This window comes from Sciurus carolinensis, chromosome 16 (genome assembly GCF_902686445.1).
Source record: "Sciurus carolinensis chromosome 16, mSciCar1.2, whole genome shotgun sequence".
In the NCBI taxonomy this organism is placed as follows: Eukaryota; Metazoa; Chordata; class Mammalia; order Rodentia; family Sciuridae; genus Sciurus; species Sciurus carolinensis.
Genome location: NC_062228.1, coordinates 68,242,406 through 68,267,184, shown reverse-complemented (window position 1 = coordinate 68,267,184; position 24,779 = coordinate 68,242,406). Strand labels below are relative to the sequence as shown.

At 44.4% G+C, this 24,779-nt stretch overlaps 2 pseudogenes; both read right to left on the bottom strand.

Moving 5' to 3' along the window:
• Nucleotides 1-871: 871 nt before the first annotated feature.
• On the bottom strand, nucleotides 872-1,762 carry LOC124966271 (vomeronasal type-1 receptor 1-like; annotated as a pseudogene).
• A 2,687-nt stretch (nucleotides 1,763-4,449) lies between these two features.
• Nucleotides 4,450-24,779, bottom strand: part of LOC124966270 (MORC family CW-type zinc finger protein 3-like) — a 37,804-nt pseudogene continuing 17,474 nt past the window's right edge.

The following is a 24,779-nucleotide window of genomic DNA, read 5'->3' as shown; positions in this document are numbered from 1 at the left end:
TCCCCAACACACACAGCATAGTGAGCACTGCTCAGTGAGGAGGTCTGGGATTTCCATCACCCTGATTGGATTCCTGCACTGTCTGTCACCTTACACAGCCACTCAGATTTTCTCGGCTATCCTAGGTAAAGGCCCAGAACCTTCGCTGGCCCTACTCCCCTGCTCACTACATCTGTCTGCATTCCAATCCCATGAGAATCAGCCCACACAGTGAGCTGCACTTGACTTCCTCACACCAATCATGCACTTCATTTCCCTCTGCCAAAAATGTTGGCTCAAAACTTCTTTGGAAAACTATTTATCACCATAGTTAATAAAAATGGAATGTGTATTTCAAGATTTTTGAAACAAAAGATTTTTAACATCCTCACAAGAAATGAATGATGCTATTGGGATATTGGGCATGTAGGTGATTGACTCTTTATATAAAGTGTACAGAGATCAGAACATCACATTGTATCCCTGAAATATACATAATTATTTGCCAAGGAAAATAATTAATTTAAAAGGAAATGATACGGAAACACTAGCCTCAAAATGGCAAAAAGTCTTCAGTGAGTTTTCATAAGACTTAAAGAATTTCCTTATCTGTAATCTCAACAATTTCTTCTAGTACACATTTTAAAATATCCTAAACTTCCCCAATTGGAAACAGGGTCAGATCCCTGTTTAATTATGTGCATGATGTCTGTGCTTACTCTGGCCTAGGGCTGAGGCTAGACGAGATATTGCCACATCTGTGCCATAGGGTCAGAAAGTCTGAACTGAGGGCTCTTCAATATGAGCAGATTCTGACATGAACATTCAAGTACCTCAAGGAGAACAGGCCCCTTGCCAGGCGAGTGGATTAGGAGACACAATTTGTCCTCACTCAGCAGTGAGAGAGGAACTGAGAGACCCGGATGTCATTGATGAGGAGCACAAAGGGGCTGAGTGCTGGGAAACATGAGGCCACCAGCATGAAACTGCTCACAACCCACTGGCCTCTGTTTGCAGCTAGGGTCATCCACATGGTCAGTACGGTGTAGACGGAGTAAAAGGAAACAAAGGAGCTCGTCAGGATCAGGATGGTGCATGTGGCCCTGACCTCATGGGAAGGTCTGGGACTGTGGACATGGCTGTGAATGTGCTGGACTCACTGCTTGTGCCTGTGCAGGAGGAAGACCATGGAGCCACTGGCCCAAGCCATGAGGACCAGACTCATCAAATCAGGGGAAAAGTATAAGATTGAATGTAAGGTGCTGTGACTTCCTCCTATTGACCAGGTACAGTAGCCAAGACTCCCATCTGCACTGAGATTTTCCTTATTCCGTGGGCCATTCACTACTAAAGGCAGAAATGAATTTATGAGGAGATGCAGGGTCCAACAGAGGAGACAGCAGGAGCCGATGCACTGTAGGGATCTGATCTTGAGCGAGATCCACCTAAAGATTCTGGGGTTGAGCTTAATGGCCTAGAAGCCATTGAACAGGCACAAGGCGCTGAAGGACACACCAGTGCTCACTCTGTAACAATAGAAGAGAAGCTTACAACTCCTATCATCCAGGAAATGTTTCCATCCCAAACTTGCCAGAGTCTGAGGTACTCCTTTAGAGAGAAGAACAATGGAATTGGCCAGCACCAGAGAATCAAATTTGAGAATCAAATCTGTGGGTCTGAATTGACGTCTGGTGAACAAGGTGAAGTTATAGAGGCAAATGAGGGAGAAATTTCCCAGGAATCCTACTCCTGTCTGAATGAGAAAAATAAACCCCATATCCATGCTGAACGGATCAGATCAGCAACTGGAGTGTGGGTAGAACCTAAAGTCAGGAGATAAACAAATGAGAGTAAATGTGTCACCATCAGGACAAGCCACAACGGAATACTTACCTAAACTAAATATTCTCACATGAAAGAGACGATGAATTTCTGCCCAACTGCTCAAACAAAACGTAATAAAAACCTGAGCTTCACAAACAGTCTCCAACTCCCAGGTGAAGGTGAGAGTGATGGAGAGCTCTGTGCATTGATGTGAGTCCCTCCTCAGGGTGGAGGGTGCCCAGCAGGTGTCTCTGCAGGGAGAGGAGGGGGAGGACTGTGCAGGGACATGGGTGCTTTCAGGGTGGAGGTTGTCCAGCAGGTGTCTCTACAGGGAGAGGCGGGGAGCCCTGTGCAGGGACATGGTGCCTTCAGGGTGGAGGTTGCCCAGCAGGTGTCTCTACAGGGAGAGGAGGGGGAGCCCTGTGCAGGGACATGGGTGCCTTCAGGGTGGAGGGTGCCCATCAGGTGTGTGTACAGGGAGAGTAGTGGGAGCCATGTGCAGGAACATGGGTGCCTTCAGGGTGGAGGTTGCCCAGCAGGTGTCTCTGCAGGGAGAGGAGGGGGAGCCCTGTGCAGGGACAGGGATGCCTTCAGGGTCGAGGGTGTCCAGGAGGTGTCTCTGCAGGGAGAGGAGGGGGAGCCCTGTGCAGGGACATGGGTGCCTTCAGGGTCGAGGGTGTCCAGAGGGGTCTCTGCAGGGAATTGAGGGGGAGCCCTGTGCAGGGATATGGGTGCCTTCAGGGTCCAGGGTGCCCAGCAGGTTTCTCTGCAGGGAAAGGAGGGGGAGCCCTGTGCAGGGACATGGGTGCCTTCAGGGTGGAGGGTGTCCAGCAGGTGTCTCTGCGGGGAGAGGAGGGGAGCCCTGTTCAGGGACGTGTGTGCCTTCAGGGTGGAGGGTGCCTAGCAGGTGTCTCTACAGGGAGAGGAGGGGGAGCCCTGTGCAGGGACATGGATGCTCTGAGGGTGGAGTGTGCCCAGCAGGTGTCTGTGCAGGGAGAGAAGGGGGAGCCCTGTGCAGGGCAATGGGTGCCTTCAGGGTGGAGGGTGCCCAGAAAGTGTCTCTACAGGGAGAGGAGGGGTGCCCTGTGCAGGACATGGGTGCCTTCAGGGTGGAGGGTGCCTAGCAGGTGTCTCTGCAGGGAGAGAAGGGGGAGCCCTGTGCAGGAACATGGATGCCCTGAGGGTTTAGGTTGCCCAGTAGGTGTCTCTGCAGGGAGAGGAGGGGGAGCCCTGTGCAGGGACATGGGTGCCTTCAGGGTCGAGGGTGCCCAGCAGGTGTCTCTACAGGGAGAGGAGGGGGAGTCCTGTGCAGGGACATGGGTGCCTTCTCTGTGGAGGGTGCCCACCTCGTGTGTGTACAGGCAGAGTAGACAGAGCCTTGTGGGCTTTAGTGGGTTGTTCTCAAGCATATATTCTATAGGTACAGACAGGACACAGACATGTTTAGCATATATTTTTTTAAATATATAAGGGCAGAAATATTGGGGCAGAGACTGGCCACAATGGAAGGGTAGAAAGGTTGGCTTTGTAAATTGTTCTCATCTGTATTTAGTAGTACACACATATGTATTTTTCCATGATTCTTTAAATATAGTATACACATTCCATATCAAAATCAAAAATTTTCAAGTTTAAATGAAGTAATCACTTGATTATCACTATGTTGTTCTATTTGTACTTACCTGAAATAGTGCAAATAGGAATTTTTTTCTTCTTTCTGGGGTCAGCACGGTCCATTGGGACAGCAGGAACCCATCCATCACCAATTTAATATTTTTACAGTGTCTGGGTAAATTTCCCAGGTTGGCCTCAAACTTGTGATCCTCCTGCCTCAGCTTCTCAAGAAGCCAGGATTATGGGCTGGTACCACCAATCCAGGGTTCAGATAAATAAAACACAGAAACATATATGAAAATTACAACACTGGAATAGGAAGGTTAGGCTGTGGTCCACAATCATGTTTGCAAATGTGTTCTCATTATTCATTTGAAATATATAAAAGTCTATTTACAGAACTGACAACCAACCCTTTCAGTATAATTCAAGAATATGTGAATAAAAACTTAAGTAACTCAAAACCACATAACATTGGAGAAGTTTATGCAGGCAGTGCATAAGTTTTGAACATATCTGTATTTCCTATTTCTCTTCAGTGAGAAATCTAGACATTGTAATCCACTAATCCAACATGCTTGCTTTATCCATTTTTATCTTGGTAGACGTTTAAGCGTAATGGTATGCTTTAATGAATATTCAACTTATGATATTTGAGAAAACATTTTTCTCTTCACACTCACGTGTGAACACTGAACAAATGCATTGGAGTCTTGGGTAAGGGCTGTTCAGTGTGGAATGGAAGTTGGAGGTGGGCAGAGGAGACCCACCTTGTGTCTGGCCCTATTCCCCGAAGGGCAGCTGGTTGCTTTCAAAAGGGCAGCAGGGAATAAATTATGTTGCTTACTTGGTCAGGCAGGGGTTAGTCAGGAGACACCTTTCTGCAGGTTCTAGATGGAGGAAAAGGTGTCTGGAATGAGCCTCACCAGAGTCGCTGGCCTTGGGAGCACTGGGGTGGGAGGCGCAGTTGGACCACACACTAACGTCAACCGTAGGCTTGGGGGTTTGTGCACAGTGTCACAACTGATCGCTTTACAGCATCTGCAACACAGAAGGCAGTTTAAACTCATCAGTGAACTACAACCCCATGATAGGGCTGAAACTGTGAGGCAGAGTAAGCACAGCAGAAGGAAGAACATAGGGATGGCTGAGAGACCAGGCCTGCAGTGTATCCGAGGGAGCAGGGGGTCAGGCTGCAGCAGGAATCTTCAGGCTGGCATGAAGTCAGGTACCTAACCGGAGCCTGGGCCCATGAGGCTGTGGTGCATTTTCAAATTCTGACTGAAAAATAGGTGCTGAAATTCACAGGGAAAGGAAAGTGGATACACGGGATCAGAATAGATGCCCTAGTCCTCAGGGAAAGGCACCCACCTGCCCATCCAAAGCATCCCTGGTGAGAATGGGTGTTCTTTCCTGTTTCATAAGAAAATGTGTGTGGGGTTATTCAGAATAACATATTGATTTTGGGGTTAAAAAGCAGCATATCCCTTCACAATCTCTCTACAGGCTGGGGTGCCAAGTGGCATTACAGACAGACTCAGGCACTCAGGGTCCCTGGCTGGCCTCTCCCTTCCTCTGTCCCCATCACAGTTCACACACATTTCCCCAATCGCCTTTTCATCCTCGACACAGGAAACAACTGTTTTAACTTTTCTCTAACCAACTGTTTGATGTTCCTCTACCGAGGAGAGTAGTTTTAGATTTAGCATTATGATCTCCCTGGGCTCTGCCTCCTCTCCCTGGGATCAGAAGGAAGGAAAGCAAGAGCCCATGCCCATACCCACACCTTCACCTGGACACCAGTGCCCACTGGGGACTCACCTTCCTTAAGCTCACCTGGGTCTGCAGAGCAAAGCTGCAGAATGAGCAGAGAGTGTTAGTCAGGGACCAGTGAGGACATCTCAGAGGGAGGTCAGAGCAAGAAGGAGAGATGAAGTGTTTCCTGAAAGAGCTGCTGTGAATGTGTGTGTGAGGTGGAGAGTGAGATTGGGAGAGGAGAGAGAGAGGGAGAGGAAGGGGAGAGGGATGGGAGAAGGAAGGGGGAGAGGGAGAGGGAGAGGGAGAGGGAGAGGGAGAGGGAGAGAGCGCTGTCATAGTCTCATGTCCAATCCCCTCTGGATCCATGCTTCTGTGTCTGATACTGCATTTGGGGAAGACTCCTTCTCAGAATCTGGGAGTGATATGAAGGCATGGACGCTTAGCTGAATGATGATGTCTGTCAGTGTTCCCAGGCAGCATTGTGCAGGTGTGGGCAGGGAAGGTGATAAAGGTCAGGGACTCCATGACCTCACCCCTTTGCTGGGAAGTGTCTGTCCTTTCACCTGAGGTGCAGTGACAGCACCTGCATGGGGACTGGAGGTCATCTGGGGAACACGAGGTGAGGACTGTGCATGTCTCTGCAAGACCTTCCCCATGTGAAGCCCCTCAGGGGCAGAAGCAGGTGGGACAGGCTTCACATTGGCATAAGCAGATGTCCCAGGGGAGGCTGATCAGAGCACACAGGGACCTACCTACTGAGAGGGGACATGGAGCACAAGGCTCGGGCTGGATTTCAGCCTCGTGGAAAACTTGGGCTTCAAAGTATGATGCTCAAATCCCTGGGGACTTCTAGGATGCCCAAACTGAACAGTGGACAGCATGTGAATTTAGTGGAAAGAGAAACCAGAGTGGTTCAAGTGGGCAGAGTGACACAAGGACATATCCTCTTACTGCTCCAAGAGTGCTTCAATGTCCCCTCCCTCTCCCAGCAGGTGAGGCACTCTTCTGTGCAGCTGGGATTCAGGAGACATAACAATAATGTTCCCATGGAAACTGATTCCTGTTGAGGAAAACAGACCAAATATACAAAAGCAAGGTACCAAATGGTACACATCTTTTTCAAGCAGGACATGCATGCAGTCAGGTTTAGACAGAAGAAGGGGCATTCTGCAAGGTGCGCTTTTAAGGACGAGCATTCTGCCAGGTGTGGGCCAGGGAGGAGCATTCTCATTTGCAGGACAGGGAGGAGCATTCTTGCACGTGAGGGCACAGGGAGGAGAATTCTGCCACATGCAGCATAGGGAGGAGCATGCATCCAGGTGCAGCACAGTGTGGAGCTTTTGCCAGTTCGAGTACAGAGAGGAGAATTCTGCAAGTTGCAGCACATTGAGAAGCATGCAGCTAGGTGCAGCACAGAGAGGGGAATTCTGCCAGGTGCAGCATAGGGAGGAGCATGCATCCAGTTGCAGCCCATTGAGGAGCTTGCAGCTAGGTGCAGCAGAGAGAGGGGAATTCTGCCAGGTGCAGCATAGGGAGGAGCATGCATCCAGGTGCAGGACATTGAGGAGCATGCAACTATGTGCAGCACAGAGAGGGGAATTCTGCAAGGTGTGGGTACAGGGAGGAACATTGTGCCAGGTGTAGGTACAGGGATGAGAATTCTCCCAGTCGAAGCACAGCAGGGCCATTCTGCCAGATGTGGGCACAGGGAGGAATGTTCTTCTAGGTGCAGGCACAAGAAGCAGCATTCTGCCAGATGTGGGCAAAGGGAGGAGCATGCTGCCTGTTGTGGCAAAGGGAGGAGCATTCGGCAATGTGAGGCCACATGGAGTAATATTCTGCCATGTGGAGAACAGGGAGAAAATTTCTGCCATGTTCAGCACAGAAAAGCAGCATTCTGCCAGGTGTGTTCACAGGGAGGAGCCTTATGCTAAGTGAGGCACAGGGAGGAGCATTCTGCCAGTTTAGGACTCAGGGAGCAGCATTCTGCCAGGTGCGGCACAGGGAGGAGAATTCTCCCACATATGGGCACATGGAGGAACAATTGGCCATGTGCAGTCACAGAGAGGAGCTGTCTGCCAGTTGTGGTCACTGGGAGAAGCATTATGCCAGGTGCAGGACAAGGAGGAGCATGAAAGCAGTAGCACCATAGGGAGGAGTATTCTGTCATGTTTAGCACAGGAGGAGCATTTTGCCAGGTGCAGCACAGGGAGGAGCATTCTGCTAGGTGCGGCCTGAGGGAGAAGCATTTTGGTATTTGCAGCACAGGAACGATCATTCTGCCAGTTTCAGACACAGGGAGGAGCATCTTACCAGTTTCGGGCACAGGAACATTCTGCCAGGTGCAGCGCAGGGAGGATCATTGTGCCAGGTGTGGGGACAGAGAGGAGCATGCATACATGTGCTGCACAGGGAGGAGCATTCTGCGAGGTCCTGGCACACGGAGGAGCATTGTGCCATATGAGGGTACGCGGAGGATAATTTGGCCATATGCAGCAGAGGGAGGAGCAGTCTGCCAGGTGCATCACAGGGAGGAACATCCCTCCAGGTGCGGACTCCCAGGGGAGTATTCTGTCAGGTTCAGAACAGGGAGCATTCTGCCATTTGCAGCACAGTGAGAAGCATTCTGCCAGGTGCAGAGCTTAGGGAAGAGCTTTCAGTCAGGTGTGGGCACAGGGAAAAGCTTAGTGACATGTGCAGCATAGAAAGGAGCAATTTGCCTTGTGCAGTGCAGGGAGGATCATTCTGCCAGGTTTAGAAGGGGGAGCAACATTCTGTCAGGAGTAGTCACAAGGAGGAGCATTCTGCCAGGTTGGGGCACAGGGAGGAACATTCTGCCAGGAGCAGGTACAGGGAAGAACATTATACCAGGTGCATCACAGGGAGCACCATTCTCCAGGTGTTGGGAGAGAGCGGAGCATGCATACTGGTGCAACACAGGCAGGAGCATTCTGCCAGGTGCAGCACAGGGAGGAATGTGCATTCATGTGCAGAAGAGAAAGGAGTATCCTGCCTTGTGCAGCACAGGGAGGAGCATTCTCCAGGTTCAGGCAAAGGGAGGAGCATTATATTAGGTACAGCACAGGGAGGAGCATTGTGCCTTGTTCAGGAGAGGGAGAAGCATTCTGCAATGTGGGGGCACAGGGTGGAGCATTCATCTAGGTGCAGCATAGGGAGGAGCATTCTGCCAGGTGCAGCACATGGAAGAGCATTCTGTCAGGTGTGGGCAAGGCAGGAACATTCTGCCAGGTATGGGCACAAGGAAGAGGATTCTGCAATGTGCTGGACTGGGAGGCTCATTCTGCCAGGTGTATCACGGGTAAGAGTATTCTCCCAAGTGTGGGGACAGAGGAACATTCTGCCAGGTGCAGCACAGACAGAAGCATTCTGCCAGGTGTGGGCACAGGAAGGAGCATTCTACCAGGCTCAGGAACATGGAGGAGCATTCTGCCAGGTCCTGCACAGGGAAGAGCTTTCTGCCAGGTGTAAGAACAGGGAGAATTTTGCCAGATGCAGCATGGGAGTAGTATTCTGCCATATGTGGGCACATGGTGGAACATTGTGGCAGTTTCATATGAAGGAGAATCATTCTGTGAGATGTAGCACAAGAAAGAGAATTCTGCCATTTTGGGCACAGGGAGAAGCATTCTGCCGGGTGTGGGCACAGGCAGGAGCATTCTGCCAGGTGTGGGCACAGGGAAGAGGATTTTGCAATGTGCTGGAGTGGGAGGCTCATTCTACCAGGTGTAGCACAGGTAAGAGTATTCTCCAAGGTGTGGGGACAGAGGATCATTCTGCCAGGTGCAGCACAGACGGGAGCATTCTGCCAGTTGTGGGCACAGGCAGGAGCATTCTGCCAGGTTAAGAAACATGGAGAAGCATTCTGCCAGGTCCCGCACAGGGAAGAACTTTCTGCCAGGTGTAAGAACAAGGAGAATTTTGCCAGATGCAGCACGGGAAGTAGTATTTTGCCTTATGTGGGCACATGGAGGAACATTGTGGCAGTATCAGATGAGGGAGAATCATTCTGCGAGATGTAGCACAAGGAAGAGCACTCAGCCATGTTCGGGCACAAGGAAGAGCATTCCTTCATGTTCGGACACAGGGAGGTGCATTCTGGCAGGTGTGGGCACAGGGTGGAGCATTCTGACTGAAGTGGGCAGAGGGAGGTGCATGGTTCCAGGTGCAGCACAGTTAGAAGCATTCACCCAGGTGCAGCACAGGGAGACCTCTGCCCTCTGTGGGTAAAGGGAAGAGCATTGGTCAGGTGGAGCAAAGGGAGTGTCATTCTGCCATCTAAGTTCACAGGGAGGAGCATCTTAAAATGTGCAGTAGAATGAGGAGCATCTGCCAAGTGCAGCGCATGGAGGAGTATTCTGTCATGTGCAGCAAGAGAGGAGCATTCTTCCAGGTGTAGTCACAGAACGGGTCTTTGTGCTAGGTCCAGGAACAGGGAGGAGCATTTTGCCAGGTGCAGCCCAGGGAGAGCATTCTGACTGGTGTAGAAGAGGGGGGAGGCTTCTGCCACATGCGGGCACAGAAAGGAGCATTTTGCCAGGTGTAGGCATAGGGAGGAGCATTCTCCCAGGTGTGGGCACAGGAAAACCTTCTGCCAGGTGTGGGCATATAAAGGAACATTTGCCCAGGAATGGGCAGAGAGAGGAGCATTCTGCTGAGTGTGGACACACGGAGGAGCATTCTGCCATGTGCTGGATCAGGGAGAAGCATTCTGCCAGTGCATCACAGGCAGGAGAATTCTGCCAGTGCATCAGAGGCAGGAGAATTCTGCCAGGTGCATCACAGGGAGAAGCATTCTGCTATGTTGTTGCCGCCTGCAGCAACGAGACTGCAGGAAAGAATCGGAGGCAGACTGGGAATGAACAAATTCTATATTTTTCTCAGGGGTGCTTCCTTTCTTGCTTCCTTGCTTACCTCTCTCCCCAAGTAGATGCCTTGGTGCCAACACCAGCTCTGCCTGACACCATGAAGAGAGAACACAGCAAGCCACCACCACTAGGAGTGGAAGGAAGATGAGAGCGGCACACGTAGAGTGGCGCCCTCAGGTGCCTGTCGTTCTGGTGTGCTCTGTCAGACACCTCATGCGCGAGATTGTGGCCTAAGTACAGCCGGGAGACTGTGTGCATGCGTAAGTGTGGGGGAGGAGGCAATCTCTTCTACAAACAGCTGTAAGCATGTCTCTACATCTCCCCCTTTTTGATTTAAAAGGTGAAGAAAACTTTAATGGATGCGTGATACCTATCACAACATCTGGATCAACTGTGCCTGTGTTAGGCATCCACGTGTCTCACTGACATTCTTACCTGTCATCGGATAATGAAGAAGCTTGGTATTATTGTCTTGGCTCCTGTCTTAAGTTGATATGTTAGTCACATGAGACTTTCCCGTCTTTGACTACCAGTCATCCATTGGAGACAGCAAAACCTGAGAAGAAGTTCCATCTTCTAAAGTGGCAAGTGCATTTTTCACAATGATCTTATCCCTTTGTTGGCTTAGGCACATCTTACACATGCACAACATGCTAACACAATGAACAACAGAAGTATTAAACAGAACCCCATAATGCCTGCCCATTTTTGACCCCATATACAATATCTTTAAAAAACGTAATTACATCAGCAACGGAGGGCACCTTGACTTTAGTAGAAGTTACTAAGAGTGTTTGGGCTTGTAGTGATCTGGTGAGATTATCAAACTGATAGTTCCAAGATCCATTAAGCATAGCACTAAGTTGTCTTGATAAACTGGCAGTCCTGCTATAATTATGGTATTGAACCCCTGTAAGACATAGTCCTGAATAATGTCCAAGACATCCTGATGCAGCAAGGTTCATCAAAATATCCACTTGTTCTTGGAGAAGATCAACACGTTGGCTGAGTGTGACTATACCAGAACGAAGATGTTGATTTATGGTTTCCTGTGTTTGAAGAGCCATGGCCACACTACCAGTGAGGTTGTCCAATGCCTGTTCAGTGGGAATACTTGTAGCTAGGGCACCTCCAGCAGCAGTAACTGCAGCTGCCGACGCAGCAACAGCCACAGCCATGGCTAGAGATTTTCCAAAATCCCTCTTATGTCTCGAAAACACCACATGCAGGTCTTCCACATTGGCTACAACTGGCATTGGGAGGTACCTAGGAACTCTAGCAACAATCATTAAAGGAAAACTAGTACTATTCCAACATTGAGTTAAAAAAACATGAGGAGGGAGTGCCCTCTAAAGCATGATTAATGGAGGAGGCATTAGAGACTATAAGGATGAACGGTGATGTGACACATATAGGGGTAGGCTTAAATGTAATCAGGGAGGAGGATCTAGAAATATTAGCACCTGTTTCAAACACTGTAGAGGTGTTATAATCATATAACCCATTGATAAATTGACCTCCTGGAAGCATACACAGAGCACTAATGTCTGTGCAGGCTCTTTCTCTGCAAAATGACCAGGAATCAAAAGAATTGGCTGTATCTACCATTAAAGGACTTGGAAAAGAAAAATTATATCCAGAAAAAGAAGTATTAGAGTAGGTACTAAATCTAGGAGCAAAGGTAAAAGATTTGGTTCCACCTACAAAGACAGATCTAGGGGAACCTTGAAATCCAGACCACAAAGAAGGCCACGTGGGGGAAGACTCCCAGCAACGTGGGCCCCATTTGGATACCAAGAGTTTGGTTGCCAAGTATGACACAGGGATGGGTAGAATCATTATTATCAGAAATGGAGAAACATAAACTACCAGAGAGTTGAAAAAAGTAATTAAGAAAAGGCATATTATCTGAATCCACATATATAGCAGTAAACCCAGGGTACTATTAGTAGTAAAAAATGGGGGATAAACAGAGAAGGTGTTAGTTAAAGGGAGAGGCCAAGGCCATCCTGTAACTACAGTCCAGAGTTGTAAAGTGTTTCCATCCATCAGTGGAATCATCAGGAGGAGAATTATCATGTTCATGTTCACTGTTTTCATGATGTTTATCAACTGCTGAACGACTGGTAACTTGTCTGATGAGTCTTGCCGGCACCCACCCCAGAGAGTTTGCATCCTGTGGAAAGATACAAACAGATCCTCGCCCCCATATTAACACTGGGTCCGGACCCTTCCATGTCCCTGTAAGGACATCTTTCCAGCAGGCTAGAGGTTTGTGTCTGATGAGGATTCCAATGTCTGTCTCCAGCAGAATAACCCTCTGAATCCATAGTTAAACAATGTAAAGTAAAAAGAGCTATAGCCAGTCTATCTCTGGGGGTAACCCAATCTCCCCCTTTTTGTTTTAAAAGCATGAGCTTAAGCATTTGATTAGCACGCTCCACTATGCCTTGAACTTGAGGAATATGAGGAATTCCAGTTTTATGAGTAATTTGAAATATAAGACAAAACTGAGAAAAGATGATGAAGTATAAGCAGGGCCATTGTCTGTCTTAAGCATTTTAGGAATTCCCATAACTGAAAAAAACTTGTAAGCAATGAAATATAACATCTTTAACTTTTTCCCCAGAATGGAGAGAAGCAAAAATCAATCCTGAACATGTGTCAATAGACACGTGAATAAATTTTAGTTTACCAAAGCTGGGATCATGAGTAACATCCATTTGCCACAAATGGTTGGGTAAAAGCCCTCTGGGATTGATGCCTACATGTGGAACTGGAGAATGAATAGCACAAGGTTGGCATCCCTTAACAATAGTTCTAGCTTGTTCTTTAGTTATTTTAAATCTACATTGTAATGTCGTACTGTTAATGTGAAATTGAGCATGAAATTCAGCGGTCTGTTCTACTGAAGAAAATATGAAAATAGTTTGAGTTGGAAGATCAGCTTTATGATTACCCTCATGTAGAGGACCAGGCAAATTGGTATGAGCTCTTATATGTCCCCAAAACATAGGTTCTTTATGTTCCCATAAGAGCTTCTGTATTTGAAGAAATAACCTAAAAGCTGGAGTATGAGGAGCTATAGTTCAAGCCAATTCTAATTTAGGAATTGCTTGAGCAATATAATTACTGTCTGTAAAAAGATTTGTGGGTTGTTCCTTGAGTTCTATAAGGGCTATGACCACAGTTTCCATTTCTACCAATTGAGCAGACTTACAAGAAGTAATATGAGTGATAGTATTTTGGTAAGTGACAAGTGCAGCAGTACCATTAGAGGATCCATCAGTAAAAATATTTACTGCTCTGGGAATAGGATGTTTTTTAACTACTTGGGGGAATATAACAGGATGATTAAGACGAAAAGACAATAAAGGGAATTTTGGAGGGTGGTTATCAAATTTTGCAGAAGTAGAGCATTTAGCAATAGCCCAGTTATTATCATTAGCACATAAAATTTAAACTTGGGCAGAATAAGGAGTTATAATGGCGGTAGAATGTATACCAAACACTCTAACTGCAGTTTTTATCCCTTGAAGAATAAGCTGTGCCACCATAGAGGTATAAGGTTCAATTATACTTTTAGGAGAGGTGGATAAATGTATCCACATTAAAGGTCCATCTTGCCAGAAAACACCCATGGGCATATATTGAGAAGGAATTACTACAAACAGAAGTGGTTTTAAGAATTTAATTCTATCACAGTGGGCACACTCAATAGCCCTTTCTACTCTACTTAAAGCTTCTCTAGCTTCATTAGTTAAAGATCTTGGAGAAGATGGATCAGGATCCCCATGGAGTGTGTCAAATAAAGGTTTTAATTCTCCTGTGGAGAAGCCCAAAGTTTGTTAAAGCCAATTAATATCCTCCAGTAGTTTTTGGAAATCATTTAAAGTGGTTAACTGATCTTTACTGAGCTGGATTTTTTGAGGTTTGATGAATGTGTCCATAATTTGAAATCCTAGATACAAGATAGGGGGTTTAGTTCATACATTTTCTTCTGCTATCATCAACCCATGTTGTTTTAGGCTGATAGCCATATCCCCAAATATCTCAAGAAGGTTCTGATGATCAGGATGAGCTAATAGAATGTCATGCATATAATGGAGACAGATGAGTTTTGCATACTTTTTTCTTATCGGTTGTAAAACTTGGTCTACAAAAATCTGACACATACTTGGACTGTTTGCCATGCCTTGACTGCCGCTGTATATATCTGTGCATACGCTCCAGGATCATATTGATTTGGGGTATCTATTGGAGCGTATTGGCCTCCTGTTAGCATATCAATATATCTACTAGGAAACCCTGCTGCTGTGTTTCTGTGAGCAGTTTCAACAGATATTTCTTGCCACTAATTTCTCCAAATCAGATATTGTCCTCCAGATAACACTGCTCTGCACAACTGTTTCCAATCAGTAGGAGTCAAATTTAAATTACTCAAAGACTCAAACATACTTATGGTAAATGGTGCCTCAGGTCCATATGTCATAACTGCCTCTTTAAAGTTTTTAATGTTTTAAAGTCTAATGGTTGATGGTGTCTCTGTCTATTTTGGTCCTCAAATATGGGCAGGTCCCATGAATTTGGGGTTTCTTTGTATTCAAGGCCATCTAAGTGCTTAGAAAGGTCCTGAATGGTCTTGGCCAGAGGATCTTCCCATGGTGGTGCAGAAGGCTGAATAGGATTTAGCTTTCCCCTACATTTTCTCCTTGTTTTTCTTAAATTATCTGAGTAAATACTTTCTAAGTCACTACCACTCAATTCTTTCTCACCTTGTTCTACATGTTTAACAGATTCTTGCTCTTGTATTTCTCCTAAGGCTTCATAGGAAATGTTCCTTTAGGAAGAGGAACCCCCTGTTTTTCCTTCGCTATTAGATCCTGTTTCCTTCACTACGATGCCATTACTTTTTAATACATCTTTTTATGACCTTAGTCATTTGGGTCTTTAAAATTTACAACCCCATTTCTTACTTTCCCTCGCCCTAAACCCCTCTGGCCAGAGACTCTCACGAGGTTACTCATTTACCCATTGTGCCAAATGCACCATACAGGCCACCACTTGTTGCCACCTGCAGCAATGAGACCACGGGAAAGATTAGGAGGTGGACTGGGAATGAACAACTTCTTCATTTTTCTTAGAGGTGCTTCCTTGCTTCCTTCCTTGTTTAATTCTCTCCCCAAGTAGATGCCTTGGTGCCAACACCAGCTCCACCTGACACCGTGAGAAGAGAGAAAACAGCAAGGTACCACCGCTAGGAGTGGAAGTGTGGTGAGTACGGCACGTGTAGAGCGGCGCCCCCAGGTGCCTATTGTTCCTGTGTGCTCCCTCATCCGATGCCTCACGTGCGAGGTTGCTGGGGCCACGGTGCAAACACAGCCTAGGGACCATGCGGGTGTAAGGGTGGGGGAGGAGGAATCACATGCCAGCAGATGGGCACGTCCTCACACACGCGTGTGTGCACGGTCTCTTCCTCAAAGAGCTGTAAGCATGTGTCTACACCATGTGAAGCACAGGGAAGAGCATTTGACCATATGTGTGCATAGGGAGGAGTATTCAGCCAGGTGGGAGCACAGGGGGGAGTCTGCAGCCAGTTGCTGCCCAGGCAGAAGTATTCTGTCAGGTGCAGCATAGGGAGGAGCATTCTGCCAGGTGTGGGAACATGGAAGTGTCCCTCATGTTTGCTATGTTCAGGGCAATGGATTCTGGTGCTGCTGCAATTAAGTGCTCCAGTGATCTGAGGACGTGGTCTGACCCTTCCCACACACACACAGGATTTTTTTCTATATACTTAGCATTAGTACGTGGAGATGGTGTGGAAGGACACACAGCCATGACCCATCTTTCACCCCTGAATGGAGGTGAGACAAATGGGGCTTAAGTATGTTTTTGTGTTCCTTTTCACATTTTGCTCAATACCTTTTAGAAGTTTAAGGAAGATCACGTATACTTCTGTTTTCTTTTTAAACTATGAAGAATGGGTGTTAATATATCAATTTTTTTTAGAGATCATGTGATTTATTGAAGACTTGAAACCAAATCTCCAGATTCAAATTACTGGGATCATTTTTCTGTTTTCTCCTTTTTAAAAAAATTATTTAGTTTGATTCACTGTAAACAAATGAGGTAAAACTTATTTCTCAGGTTGTACATGAAGTAGAGTCATAACATTGGTGTAATAATACATGTACATAGAGTAAAGGTGTTTTTCCCAACCTGTTATTTTTCCCATTATCCCACCCTCCCACTCCTCTTTTCTCTATACAATCCATCCTTCCACCATTCTTTCTTCCCTACCACAATGCATTATATATCATTATCCACTTATCAGAGAGATCATTTGGCCGTTGGATTTTTGGGATTGGCATATCTCACTTAGCATGATATTCTACAACTTCATCCATTTGCCTGCAAATGCCATAATTTTATTATTCTTTATGTCTGAGTAATATTCCATTGTGTATATATACCACACTTTGTTAATCCATTCATCAATTGAAGGGCATCTAGACTTGTTCCACAATCAAGCTATTGTGAATTGAGCAGCTATGAACATTGATGTGGCTTCATCACTGTAGTAGGCTGATTTTAAGTGTTTTGGATATAAATGAAGAAGTGGGATAGCTGTGTCAAATGGCGGGTCTATTCCACGTTTTCTAAAGAATCTCCACATTGCTTTCCAGAGTGACTGCACTAATATGCAAACCCATCAGCAATATATGAGTTTGCCTTTTCCCCACATCTTCGCCAACACCTATTATTACTTGTGTTCTTGATAATCACCATTCTAATTGGGGTGAGATGAAATCTTAAGGTGGTTTTCATTTGCATTTCTCTTATTACTAGAGATGTTGAACATTTTTTCATAAATCTGTTGATTGCTTGTAGATCTTCTCCTGTGACGTGTGTGCTCATTTACTTAGCCCATTTGCTGATTGGGTTATTTGTATTCTTGGTGTAGAGTTTTTTGAGTTCTTTATATATTCTGGAGATTAGTGCTCTATCTGAAGTATGAGTGGCAAAGATTTTCTCCCACTCTGTATGCTCTCCTTCACATTGGTGATAGTTTCCTTTGCTGAGAAAAAGCTTTTTAGTTTGATTCTATCCCAATTATTGATTCCTGCTTTTATTTCTTGTGCTTTGGGGGTCATGTTGAGGAAGTCTGATCCTAAGGTGACATGATGAAGATTTGGACCTACTTTTTCTTCAATAAAGGTGCAGGGTCTGTGGTCTGAATCCAAGGTCCTTGATCCATTGTGAGTTGAGTTTTGTAGAGGGTGAGAGATAGGGGTTTTGTTTCATTGTGCTGAATATGGATTTCCAGTTTTCCCAGCACCATTTGTTGAGCAGGTCATATTTTCTCCATTGTATGTTTCTGGAACCTTTGTCTAGTATGTGAAAACTGTATTTATATGGATTTGTCTCTAGGTCCTTTGTTCTCTGCCATTGATCTACCTGTCTATTTTGGTGTCAATACCATGCTATTTTTGTTACTATTCCTCTGCAGTATAGTTGGAATTCTGGTATTGCAATACCCCCTGCTTCATTCTTCCTGCTAAGAATTGCTTTAACTATTCTGGCTCTATTATTTTTCCAAATGAATTTTATGATAGATTGCTCTATTTATAGGAGGTAGGTCATTGGGATTTGAATTGGAATTGCATTGAATTTGTATAGCACTTTGTGTAGTATGGCCATTTTGACAATATTAATTCTGCCTATCCAAGAATATGGGAGATTTTTCCATCTAAGTTGTCTTTAATTTCTTTCTTTAGTGTTCTGTAGTTCTCAATGTAGAGTTCTTTCACCTCTTTTGTTAGATTGATTCCCAAGTATTTTATGTTTTTTGAAGCTATTGTGAATGGGGTAGTTTTTCTAAATTCTCTTTCAGAGGATTAATCACTTATGAATAAAAATGCATTAGATTTATGAGCATTGATTTTATATCCTGCTACATTACTGAATTGATTTATGAGTTCCAGAAGTTTTCTGTTGGGATTTTTTGGTTCCTCAAAATATAGAATGAAGTCATCAGGAAATAGGGATAATTTGAGTTCATCTTTTCCTATTCATATCCCTTTAATTTCTTTGGTCTGTCTAATTGTTGTGACTAGAATTTCAAGAACAATGTTGAATAGAGGTGGCGAAAGAGGGCATCCCTGCCTTGTTCCAGAGTTTTGGGGTAATGCTTTCAGTTTTTGGACTGTAGGCATAGCATAGATAGCCTCTACACTGTTGAGGAATGTTCCTACTATCCCCTAATTGTTTTTACTAATTTATTTATTTATTTTTTTGTTTTTTTTGTTTATTTATTTATTTTTAACGTTTACATAGGGTAATGATGTTTATTTTTTTTCCCTTCCCCCCACCCCTCCCATCCCTCTTTTCCCTCTATACAGTCCTTCTTTCCTTCACTCTTACCGCTCTCCTTAGCCTAACTCTAAACCTAACCCTAAACCTAATGCTAACCCCTCCCAACCTCCATTATATGTCCTCATCCGCTTATCAGTGAGATCATTCGTCCTTTAGTTTTTTGAGATTGACTTATCTCACTTAGCATGATATTCTCCAATTTCATCCATTTGCCTACAAATGCCATAATTTTATCATTCTTCATTGCAGAGTAATATTCCATTGTATAAATATCCCACAGTTTCTTTATCCATTCATCAACTGAAGGGCATCTAGGTTGGTTCCACAATCTGGCTATGGTGAATTGAGCAGCAATGAACATTGATGTGGCTGTATCTCTGTAGTATGCTGATTTTAAGTCCTTTGGGTATAGGCCAAGGAGTGGGATAGCTGGGTCAAACGGTGTTTCCATTTCAAAATTTCTGAGGAATCTCCACACTGCTTTCCAGAGTGGCTGCACTAATTTGCAACCCAACCAGCAATGTATGAGTGTTCCTTTTTCACCACATCCTCGCCAACACCTATTGTTGCTTGTGTTCTTGATAATCGCCATTCTAATTGGGGTGAGATGAAATCTTAGGGTAGTTTTGATTTGCATTTCCCTTATTACTAGGGATGTTGAACATTTTTTCATATATCTGTTGATTACTTGTACATCTTCTTCTGTGAAGTGTCTGTTCATTTCCTTAGCCCATTTGTTGATTGGATTATTTGTATTCTTCGTGTAGAGTTTTTTGAGTTCTTTATAGATTCTGGAAATTAGCGCACTATCTGAGGTATGGTTGGCAAAAATATTCTCCCACTCTGTAGGCTCTCTCTTCACATTTCTGATAGTTTCCTTTGCTGAGAGAAAGCTTTTTAGTTTGAATCTATCCCAGTTGTTGATTCTTGCTTTTATTTCTTGTGCTATGGGAGTCCTGATAAGGAAGTCTGATCCTAAGCCAACAAGTTGAAGAATTGGACCTACTTTTTCTTCTATAAGATGCAGGGTCTCTGGTCTGATTCCGAGGTCCTTGATCCATTTTGTGTTGAGTTTTGTGTAGGGTGAGAGATAGGGGTTTAATTTCATTCTATTGCATATGGTTTTTCAGTTTTCCCAGCACCTTCTGTTAAAGAGTCTATCTTTTCTCCATTGCATATTTTTGGAACCTTTGTCTAGTATGAGAAAATTGTATTTATTTGGGTTTGTGTCCATGTCCTCTATTCTGTACCATTGATCTACCTGTCTATTTTGGTACCAATACCATGCCGTTTTTGTTACTATTGCTTTGTAGTAGAGTTGAAGATCTGGTATTGCAATACCCCCTGCTTCGCTCTTGCTACTGAGGATTGCTTTAGCTATTCTAGGTTTTTTATTCTTCCAGATGAATTTCATAATTGCTTGCTCTATTTCTGCAAGGTACATCGTTGGAATTTTAATTGGAATTGCATTGAATCTGTATAGCACTTTAGGTAGTATAGCCATTTTGACAATATTAATTCTGCCTATCCAGGAACATGGGAGATCTTTCCATCTTCTAAGGTTTTCTTTAATTTCTTTATTTAGTGTTCTGTAGTTCTCATTGTAGATGTCTTTCACCTCTTTTGTGAGATTGATTCCCAAGTATTTTATTTTTTTCGATGCTATTGTGAATGGGGTAGGTTTCCTAATTTCTCTTTCTGAAGATTCATCACTTATGTATAAAAATACATTGGATTTATGAGCATTGATCTTGTAACCTGCTACTTTACTGAATTCACTTATGAGTTCTAAAAGTTTTCTGGTGGAATTTCCAGGTTCCTCTAAATATATAATCATGTCATCAGCGAACAGGGATAGTTTGAGTTCTTCTTTTCCTATTCGTATCCCTTTAATTTCTTTGGTTTGTCTGATTGCTCTGGCTAGAGTCTCAAGGACGATGTTGAATAGAAGTGGTGAAAGAGGGCATCCCTGCCTTGTTCCAGTTTTTAGGGGGAACGCTTTCAGTTTTTCACCATTTAGAATGATATTAGCCATGGGCTTAGCGTAGATGGCCTTTATAATGTTTAGGAAAGTTCCCACTACCCCAATTTTTTTTAGTGTTTTGAGCATGAAGGGATGCTGTATTTTATCGAATGCTTTTTCTGCATCTATTGAAATAATCATGTGATTCTTAACTTTAAGTCTTTTGATATGGTGAATTACATTTATTGATTTCCAAATGTTGAACCAACCTTGCATCCCTGGGATAAAACCCACTTGATCGTGGTGCACTATCTTTTTAATATATATTTGTATGCGATTTGCTAAAATTTTGTTGAGAATTTTTGCATCGATGTTCATTAAGGATATTGGTCTGAAATTTTCTTTCCTAGATGTGTCTCTGTCTGGTTTAGGTATCAGGGTGATATTGGCTTCATAGAACGAGTTTGGGAGGGTTCCCTCCTCTTCTATTTCATAGAATAGTTTGAGGAGTATTGGAATGAGCTCTTCTTTAAAGGTTTTGTTGAACTCGGCTGAGAACCCATCTGGTCCTGGACTTTTCTTTGTTGGTAGGCTTTTGATGACCTCTTGTATTTCATTGCTTGAAATTGGTTTTTTTAAATTGTGTATGTCCTCCTCGTTCAGTTTAGATAATTCATATGTCTCTAGAAATTTGTTGATGTCTTCGAGGTTTTCTTTTTTGTTGGAGTATAGATTTTCAAAATAGCTTCTAATTATGTTTTGTATTTCAGTCGTGTCTGTTGTGATGTTTCCTTTTTCATTCTGAATTTTAGTAATTTGAGTTTTCTCCCTCTTTTTCTTTGTTAGTGTGGCTAAGGGTTTATCAATTTTATTTATTTTTTCAAAGAACCAACTATTTATTTTGTTAATTTTTCCAATTGTTTCTTTTGTTTCGATTTCATTGATTTCGGCTCTGTTTTTAACTATTTCCTGTCTTCTACTACTTTTGGTATTGGTCTGCTCTTCTTTTTCTAGGGCTTTGAGCTGTAGTGTTAAGTTGTTTATTTGTTGATTTCTACTTCTTTTGTTGAATGCACCTCATGAAATAAATCTTCCTCTAAGTACTGCTTTCATAGTGTCCCAGAGATTTTGATATGATGTGTCTTTGTTCTCGTTTACTTCTAAGAATTTTTTTATTTCCCTCCTGATGTCTTCTGTTATCCATTCATCATATAATAGTGTATTATTTAGTCTCCAGGTATTGGAGAAGATTCTGGTTTTTATTCTGTCTTTTATTTCTAATTTCAATCCATTATGATCTGATAGAGTACAAGGTAGTATCTCTATCTTCTTGTATTTGCTAGCAGTAGCTTTGTGGCATAAAATATGGTCTATTTTAGAGAAGGATCCATATGCTGCTGAGAAGAAAGTGTATTCGCTCTTTGTTGGATGGTATATTCTATATATGTCTGTTAAGTCTAACATGCTGATTGTGTTGTTGAGATCTATAGTTTCTTTATTCAATTTTTGTTTGGACGTTCTATCCAGTGGTGAGAGAGGTGTGTTAAAATCGCCTAGTATTATTGTGTTGTGGTCTATTTGATTTCTGGAATTGAGAAGGATTTGTTTGACGTACGTGGATGAGCCAATGTTTGGGGCATAGATGTTTATGATTGTTATGTCTTGCTGATTTATGCTTCCCTTAAGCAGCATGTAATGTCCTTCTTTATCCCTTCTGACTAGTTTTGGTTTGAAGTCCACATTGTCTGAGATGAGGATGGATACTCCAGCTTTTTTGCTGTGTCCGTGTGCATGGTATGTTTTTCCCCATCCTTTCACCTTTATTCTATGGGTGTCTCTTTCTATGAGATGAGTCTCTTGCAGGCAGCATATTGTTGGATTTTTCTTTTTAATCCAATCTGCCAGTCTATGTCTTTTGATTGATGAATTCAGGCCATTAACATTCAGGGTTATTATTGTGATATGATTTGTATTCCCAGTTAATTGACTCATATTTGTTTTTGACATGATTTGGTTTCTCCTTATTTGGCTATTCCTTTAGGCTAGCACCTCCTGTTGCTGATTTCCATCATTGTTTTTCATCTCTTCCTCATGGAATATTTTGCTGAGAATGTTCTGTAATGCTGGCTTTCTTTTTGTAAATTCCTTTAGCTTTTGTTTATCATGGAAGGATCTTATTTCTTTGTCAAATTTGAAGGTAAGTTTTGCTGGGTATAAGATTCTTGGTTGGCATCCGTTTTCTTTCAGGGCTTGATATATGTTGTTCCAGGCCCTTCTGGCTTTTAGGGTCTGGATTGAAAAATCTGCTGATATTCTTATCGGTTTCTCTCTGAATGTAATTTGATTCTTTTCTCTTGTGGCTTTTAAAATTCTGTCCTTGTTTTGTATGTTAAGTATTTTCATAATAATGTGCCTTGGTGTGGGTCTGTTGTAATTTTGTATGTTTGGAGTTCTATAAGCCTCTTGTACTTGGTTTTCCATTTCATTCTTCATATTTGGGAAATTTTCTGTTATTATTTCATTGAATAGATTGTTCATTCCTTTGGTTTGTTTCTCTAAGCCTTCCTCAATCCCAATAATTCTTAAATTTGGCCTTTTCATGATATCCCATAATTCTTGTAGATTCTGTTCATGATTTCTTACCATCTTTTCTGTTTGGCCAACTTTGCTTTCAAGATTAAATAATTTGTCTTCAATGTCTGAGGTTCTGTCTTCCAGGTGTTCTATCCTATTGGTTATGCTCTCTATAGAGTTTTTAACTTGGTTTATTGTTTCCTTCATTTCAAGTATTTCAGTTTGTTTTTTTTCAGTATCTCTAACTCTTTATTGAAATGATCTCTTGCGTCCCGTATTTGGTCTTTTAACTGTTGATTGGTGCGATCATGTAATGCCTGCATTTGCTCTTTCATCTCCTCCTTCAATGCCTGCATTTGCTCTTTCATCTCCTCATTAGCTTCCCTGATCGTTTTAATTACGTACATTCTGAACTCCCTTTCTGACATTTCTTCTGCTGTGCTGTCATTGGGTTTTATTGATGTAGTATCTAGGTTTGTTTGGGAAATTTTCTTCCCTTGTTTTGTCATATTGGGCAGTTGTCAGTGGGACCCTGAGATATTGCAGTTTTCCGCTATTGGCTTATAGTGCCCCAGTAGATTTCCAGTGTATCACCTCCCAGCCTTCAGTAGCCTGATGTCTTGGAGGAATCTGATAAAGCAGCGCATCCGAAGAAAACTGCCCCTAGCCCCCTACTGGTTCCATGATTTGGAACTGTCTCTGTGCTGAAATGCTCTCACTGTGGGCCTGCACCGTGCAGCTGGCTGTGTGGGAGGAGCCCACTGCCAGAGTGTGGAAGGCTACCTTGGGAAGACTCTAGCTGCCCTGCCTGGCTCCAATAAGCCACCTCTATCTGGGCCTGCCACCCGGGCCGAGCTTTACCCAGTGGGCATACTCACCCGTGGCTCTATTTCAGTCCGAGTCTCTCAATGCCTCCCCTTCTTAACTCCTGGGTTCTGGAGCGACTGGGGGTGCAGTCTCCCTCTAGGCCGCCATCTTGGATCACCCCGTGAAGACAGCCTGCAGCCGGAGTGGGCAGAGCCGCCTGAAGAGGTCTCTGGCTGCCCTGCCCTGATCCCAGAGGCTGCTTGCGGATCGAGGCTCTCCGTTGGTTCGGGGGCTTCTGGCTGGTTCTATGTTGAGAGTCTCTCACTGGGCGGTCAGCTCCGAGAAACTAGCCTTGAATGGCACCTCCCACCGCAGGGGTCCAGACTACTTGGGGAAGTCTCTGGCTGCCCTATCTGGTCCCTGAATCTGCTTGCGTGCTGGAGTACACTGCGATGCGCTGGCTCCGGGACTTGGAGCTTGTTCTGGTCAGAAAGGCTCTCACTAGTGGGCCAGTTCCGTTCCAAGAACCTGGAGAAGCTGGCTGTGTGGGCGGGGCCCACCGCCGGAGTCCGCAGGGCTGCCTGTGGATGACTCTAGCTGCCCTGCTCGGCTCCGATAAGCCACCTCTATCTGGGCCTGCCACCCGGGCCACGCTTTACCCAGTGGGCAGACTCACCCGTGGCTCTATTTCAGTCCGAGTCTCTCAATGCCTCCCCTCTTAACTCCTGGGTTCTGGAGCGACAGGGAGTGCAGTCTCCCTCTAGGCCGCCATCTTGGATCGCCCTGTGAAGAGAGTCTGCAGCCGGAGTGGGCAGAGCCGCCTGAAGAGGTCTCTGGCTGCCCTGCCCTGATCCCAGAGGCTGCTTGCGGATCGAGGCTCTCCGTTGGTTCAGGGGCTTCTGGCTGGTTCTAGGTAGAAAGTCTCTCATTGGGCGGTCAGCTCCAAGAAACTAGCCTTGAATGGCACCTCCCACCGCAGTGGTCCAGACTACTTGGGG